The following is a 6,525-nucleotide window of genomic DNA, read 5'->3' as shown; positions in this document are numbered from 1 at the left end:
TTGTTTTGCTTATCTAAAATTTAAAACAAAAGCAGTCCTTATTATAAACAACTGTTGTGACAAATATTCATGCAATAATTGTGCTATTATTTTCTGCAATGTTTGTCCGCCTATACGAACGAAACAAATTTACAGCACTGTTGATTTTAATGTTTATTGCAACAGGCAACTAATTGTTTTATTTGAAGAATATTTTGCTTTTAAGTTTAGGCAAAAACTTAAAATGAATTTAGAATTTCGTATTAGTTTCGTTTCCCTTATTGTGGTCTGTACAACGTTTTTATTTCGTGGATTTGGTTTGCGAAACTAATCTCGAGGCAAGGGTTGTTTTGAATTTAGAACAATGTTTTAGTTATTTAAACCAGACATTGAGGTTTATTGTTGTTACTTATCACTTAGTTTAAAGACCTTCTTCAGCCTGCATTCGATGTAGCACAGAACGAAGCAGTTGTAGGAAACAAAACTGAATTAAAGCAAGTAAATTTCCAAACTTGCATGTTTAAATTTTTTTTATTTATATTGACTGGCGCCCGATATTTTAAGAAGCATTTTCAAATAAATGACATAGAGTACAGCAATTAAATTGTTTTAATTCTGAGCGGCCAAAACAACACTTGATTTTTTCATGTCAAACATTAAGAAATTTAGAAGAAATTGCGGCTGAAGAAGGTCTAATCTTAAATTTAGTTACATGTATTCACCACCTCGTGCAAAAACTTTAAAACTTAAAAGGTTCGGAGAGGGACAAATTCAGTTTGGCAAAGAACTTAGCACTAAAAATATTGCTTTGAATTTTTCGGGCGACGGAAGAAATTGGCGTTTTGCTTTCATATTTTTTTTGCACGAGGTGATGTTTACATACTTTTGGCGGGAAATTTTCAAGGGAAGCCATTTTGAATTTTTCGCCAAAAAAGTTGCCAGGGGAAACGCTGTGCAAATTTTGTCAAATTTTCCCGCCAAAAGTCTTAGTATATACAGGAAAAACTTTTCCAGACACCTTTTTAATTAATTTAATTGAACATTACTTAATTAATTAATTATTGAGTTGAAAGACAGTACACTTGATTGTATTTACTTGTTTGCAGTATTTTATTAAAGACAATAATAAAAGTGACAATGGGAACTGTACTTTATTGAGTTTTGATTATAATATAAATAACATATTAAAGACACTAGACAAATAGTAAATTAATTTTATTGACAATGAATATTCTTTAAATGAGAAATGAAGACCGGAAAAGAAAAAAAATAATTGGCGCATGCGTATTTTAGGCGCCGTATTTTTTCTAAGTTTTTTGGCGGGAAAATTAAAACCATTTAAACGGATGTTAGCAAGTAAATAACTGTCACGAAAAAGATTGATATCACACAAGCTAAGAAAATTTATTTTGGATTGCATCAAAAAAATAATTTCTGCGAAGATCTTATTTTGTAAACAACTCGGAAATGATACTAAAGATTGCGTTTCTCGATGAAAATTCCATGTACAAGAAATAGTCTTAAAAACCGAGCAAATGATTGCGATTCTTGCCAAAAAAACTCTTGAAAAAATTTGCCAAGTTTGTTCTCTACCTTTGATTAAGCTTGTCTTTCGCTTGAATAAGAATGTTTCTTGGTGGGCAACCAGCAACCTGGAAGAAATTAAAACGAAAGATAAATTAATAAATGCAATCTTATTAAAACGCGTTTTATTTTATTCTTAACCCTGTAAATAAAACGAGAAAACTAACAAGCTATCACGATAACGGTCTTGATTGAAACTTCAAGCCAGAGCTTAGAGCTGGTTTGCACAAAATTTCGAGCAATTGCTTCATCGTGGAATTACAAAAATATTGCTGCAAGATTGACATTTCATCGTTGTACGGCAAGCTGAACGACCTGACAACGCAAGCTCTCGAGATGAATACTTCAAAATTAAAGAACAAATATGCAAAGTAATTTTGCCGCAAGGCCAAAGCTTGTTTGTGAACCATTTTACAAACGTATCGTTGAAACAAACGAGAAAGCATTTTACTTGTGCGATCTGATATTTACATATCTCGAAATAAACAACAAAAGGGTTTGAAAAATAATAAACAAGAAGTTTCGATATAAAATATTTCCCTATTATCACAGGTGTTCTACTTTAGCAGATAATATCCCTTTAATTTTTTCCCAACAGTGATGTTTACAACATTTTACAAAAACGTTCTGCTGATCCGATGTTTTGTTTTCATTTGATTTGGAATATTTAAATAACTCAGCTCTACAGCACGCTTTTCACGTGCTTCAACTGATAGCGTTTTGAATTTGCATTTTCCACGATAAAGATGTAAGTGTTTGCGGTGCTAAACCTTTTGAGCTGGAACAAATCATGTTGCTTAATGGGCCTGTATCACAGTGTTGCGCATATGCAAAGTTTTCAAATAACCTAAGGTTTATGACATAACTGTTTTCAAGCATGGCAAACTAAAAACTGAAATGCAAGTGTACGAATTTCCTAGTATATATTAACATATTAACCAATTAACCAATCAACCAATCAACCAATCGTTCAATCAACAGCTAGTTTAGTCCAGAGTAACGGTTTTCACTCGGCATTGTTAGTCGTAAAGTTCGTCTGTTGTGATCACGCCTGGGTGAGAGAAGTTTCGAGAAAAATTGTTGATTGCTGTTAAGTGACGATTCGGTAATGCGCGCAGAAGTCATCTTAAAAAGTCATGCAAAAATATTTCTTATTATGATCAGATGATGGAATGCTCTACTGTTAGTGTCTATCCTTTCATAATTAACAAACGTTTTTGGTCAGTTGTTGTCCAATTCGATCTAGTTCTCATTTTTCGTCGGTTTCGTTTCTGAATTACGGTAAAAGTTAGTGTTTTTTTTATTTTGTTCAAATGTAAGGTTCAAGGAGTTGTTTATACCATTGTCAACATCGTTTTACATGCGTCTATTTTGAGAATGTGAACCAGTTCTGTAGTTTGAGATGTTGGTAGTAATTAGCGGAATTATTAAGATGGCTCGTGACACTCTAACAGCCCTTATGATTCGATGGTTAATACTACAAGCTTAAGATACTTCAGGTTAAAGTAATCAAATGAATTTCCTTCTCCATTTTCCAAGAGCAACAAGCCAAGACAGTTAATAAATAGATACGATTATTTCACTTCTCATGTTTTTAGGGGTACCTTCCAAGACATTTACTTCTGACAGTTAACCTTTTCTAGTAATGTGTTACTAAAGAACTAAGCTTGTTACATCTGGGTTTCTTCAATACACGCTGTCTTTTGACAAGCGGTTTCTCGCTACAATAACCCGCCATTTCTTTATAATGTTTACAAGTGAACAAATAAAATGACTGGTTGGCTTGTTACTTGATTAATTGGTGGACTGATTGATTAATTGATCGATCGATTGGCTGATCGATTGAACACTTGCCTGCTTGATCGATTGTTTGATTGATTTGCCTATTGATTGATTGATTACCTGCTTGCTTGATCGATGAATCGATTGATTAGCTGACTGACTGACTGACTGACTGACTGATTGATTGATTGGATGGTTGATTCATTAATCGATTGCTTTAGTGATCAGTAATTGATTCAGTTGATTGATTACTTTCCTTGTGATTTTCGTCAATGAACTTGTAAGGAAATAATACTTCTCCACTAGTTAACCTAAACGTGAGTCAATAAAGATTGTTATTTTTGTTGACTGATTGATTGATTGATTGATTGATTAGTCTATTCCGTGGTTAGGTGGCTGATTGTTTGATTGTTAGTCGGGCATTCTTTTGATACCATTGTATTCAACATCAACTGTCACAGGATGGTTGCATTAATCCACCAAAGTACAAAGCTGTCAACCATTACGAGCCATCTTACGGTACAGCACTTGTGAGGTATGATCCAGTCACTGTCGTGTCTACTTTGTCGAACTAAAAGCTTGATCGTTGTCCAGAAATTCTTGAGCTTAAATTATTGTCAGTCAATCAGTCAATTAGTAGATTAGTCAGTCAGTCAGTCAGTCAGTCAATCAGTCGTTCGGTCAGTCATTCAGTCATTTAGTTAGTAAGTCGGTTTAGTCATCCAGTCAGTAAGCCAGTCAATAAGTCAGTCAGTTAGTCAGTCAGTCAACTAGTCCGTCAGTCAGTTTGTCAGTTAGTCTCGTTAGCCAGTTAGTAAGCCAGCAAATAAGTCAGTCGGTCAGTCGGTCAGTCAGTCGGTCGGTCGGTCGGTCGGCCAGTCAGGCAGTCAGTCAGTCAGTTAGTCAGTCAGTCAGACAGTCAGTCAGTCGTACAGTCACTCAGTCAGTCAATCAGTCAATCAGTCAGTCAGTCAGTCGTGTAGTCAGTCAGCGAGATAGTTGGTCAGTCAGTCAGTTCAGTCAGCCAGTCAGTAAGCTAGTCAGTCGGCACTCAGTCAGTTAGTCAGTCATGCAGTCAGTCAGTCGGTCAGTCAGTGAGGCAGTCAGTCAGTCAGTCGTGCGATCAGTCAGCGAGTTAGTCGGTCAGTCAGTCGGTTAGTTTAGTCAGCCTATTTTCTGTAGGCAGCCAGTCTAGCCAAAAAGTACTTGTGCTTGTTCTGTCCAATTTATGAGTAGTAGGGTTGCAGAGGTAAGTCATCAATGAAGCAAACAATTCAAAAATTCCAATCGGGGCTCTAAAGGCACTAATTCAGTCCCACCACCTCATTGTTGAGACTTGCAATCCGGTATAAATTCTGATGAAAGTTTTCTATTGGGTTGTCGTCAGTCTATGGCGTTGACATGTTCTCTGGAACGGCTTAAACAATCGACATAACAATCTCGGTCGGTATACGTTGCACAATGACATGCGCATTTCTGTGCCACAGGCCCTACAAACTCTAGAACTGATACTTAGAGACACTAAACTTCAGGCACAGGTTGCTAAAAGTAGGACTGATTCAAATGATCCAGAATTAACGTCAGCTGACATTCGTCCTTCAAGTATAAATTTATATTTTTGGAGAAAACTAGTGTGTACATTTGAGACAGAGTTTTTGTATTCCCGATTAGCGATTCTGCTTTTGAACAACCTAAGCCTAAGCCTGATCCGCAGCAAATGTTGTGTAAATAAATCAACTAACCTCATTAGCAGAAGTCATCTTGAGGTTGTCTTGTTTTCCTTTGAAGCATTTGATTTCCTTGATTTCCAGCTTTCTCCACTCCATGCTTGATATTTCCTGAAGAGAGGTAATAACCACGTGAATATATGCTGTGTGCCCGTGCCAATGCAAGATAATTTACCATAAAATCCCCCTTATTGTTATAGGCCCAATTGTGTGCTGAAAACATATTCCGGTTATAGCCCCCTCGCCCCCTCCCCCGATATAAGACATATAAGCCCTCCCTCATCCAAAGGTTCTTTGTTAACTTTCTGATAAATATTCTTAAGAACACTGATCTGCACATAAAATTAAAACATCTAGTGGATACGTTCGCAAACAGAGTGCAGATCAAAACTTTTCATCGGGGAGCCATTTCTTTACAATACCCTGCGAGAATTGCCTTCTCTTCCTGTCTCGTAAGGTGTTTTGACAATAAATGTTCAGTTCATTTCCAAACTGTGTTTCCAACCCCTTAGAGGCCCAGCCCCCATCCACCACCGAAAATTTGCTCCCCCAGTTGTAAGCCTTCCCAAGATCAAGACCTCCTAAATAATCGAGATCATGCGGTACATCAACAATCATTCTTCATTATATGGCTTTGGCTTGTGGCCGATATAACGCGCGCTCTGATTGGTTAATTGTCACTGAATTGTAGGGCATTATTCTCCCGTAATGCCCACGGGCCGATTACGGATTATGCAAATTAGGAAGAGCCCGGTTCTGAAAATTCAAGCGCATTGAAGCGATGAAAGCCGATTAAAATCAGTACGAGAATATCAGTAGCTAAAAGTTTAGAGATATTTCTTTAATAAAATTTATATAGATGACTTACCAGTCGGTAACCTTGGCGGGCACTAGCGAAAAACAATCAAAGTTTGCCTAGTCTTAAGTAAAGCTAAAATCGCTAAGTAAAAAACACCATCGGCAGATCTGCCATGCATCCTGAGCAGAACACCACAAAGAAACTTATAAGTTATCATCTTAGTCACAGCAATTACCGAAGTATTGAACTCCGTCAAAGTTCTCGTCAAATAGATTCCCTCGCTTTGACACAAGCAAGTGTAAATCAGCTTCCAGGATCATCAGATGTAAACAATCGGGCGGTTTCTGTCGGTAGCAGTGTTTCTGATAACTGCAGACGTTCACAAGGATTAAAATGTTCATCCATAAATCCCAGAATGAAGAAGGCGAAGATATGTTGTCGAAAGCGAATGCGAAGATCGAGTTAAGCTTATTTTGAGCAGTGCATTCTGAAGCATTAGTATTTTCTTTCACCGAAAGACGGTTGGTTTGGACAATTTTGAAGCACTTGCTGTCTTTTCTATATGCGTTGACGTTTCGCCCCAAAAGTCGGAAAAACTTCCCCATCAACTTGTGGTACCACGATACTAAAATATGTTTTTGAGCCTGTCACAGT

Source organism: Orbicella franksi, chromosome 11 (assembly GCF_964199315.1).
Source record: "Orbicella franksi chromosome 11, jaOrbFran1.1, whole genome shotgun sequence".
NCBI classification, from domain to species: domain Eukaryota; kingdom Metazoa; phylum Cnidaria; class Anthozoa; order Scleractinia; family Merulinidae; genus Orbicella; species Orbicella franksi.
The sequence above is the reverse complement of the archived record's forward strand: the minus strand, read 5'-3'. Positions refer to the sequence as shown.